General features: G+C 62.7%; 1 long non-coding RNA gene across 2 annotated transcripts in view; it reads left to right on the plus strand.

Moving 5' to 3' along the window:
• LOC118452709 overlaps positions 1-410 on the plus strand; it is a 10,940-nt gene that overhangs the window by 9,704 nt on the left and 826 nt on the right. The gene's annotated exons all lie outside the window — the stretch shown is intronic.

Here is a 410-nt window from a genome sequence, read left to right on the forward strand (position 1 = left end):
CGCTAGTATCGTCTGTCTCTCCCCCGCGGCGAGGCAAGACGCACAGCCTGGGCAAGGTCAGGGGCTCCTTCCCACCAGCCCCTGCACCCCATCCCCACCCACGGGGCTGGGTGGAAGCACTGTGAGGCTTGTGGAGGGGCCTGGAGAGACCACGAGGCCCCTGCACCTCCTGCCAGCATAGGAGAAGCTCCTGGTGCTGCTGAAGTTAAGTCTCATTGCGCCCTTGTCCCAGGTCCTCTGTTTTCTTGTACCTCAAATCAGCCCTGGTCCTGCAGGGCAGGTGAGTTGGGCTTCCTGGACTGTAGCATCAGTACTGTAGCATCAGTTCTGCCACCCACCCCTTCGCCAGGAGGGGGCACACTGGGCGTACCCAGGATGCTGCAGACCCTGGTGGCACTTGGCCCCTGTGT

This window comes from Egretta garzetta, unplaced genomic scaffold (genome assembly GCF_000687185.1).
Source record: "Egretta garzetta isolate BGI_Z169 unplaced genomic scaffold, ASM68718v1 scaffold497, whole genome shotgun sequence".
Classification (NCBI taxonomy): Eukaryota; Metazoa; Chordata; class Aves; order Pelecaniformes; family Ardeidae; genus Egretta; species Egretta garzetta.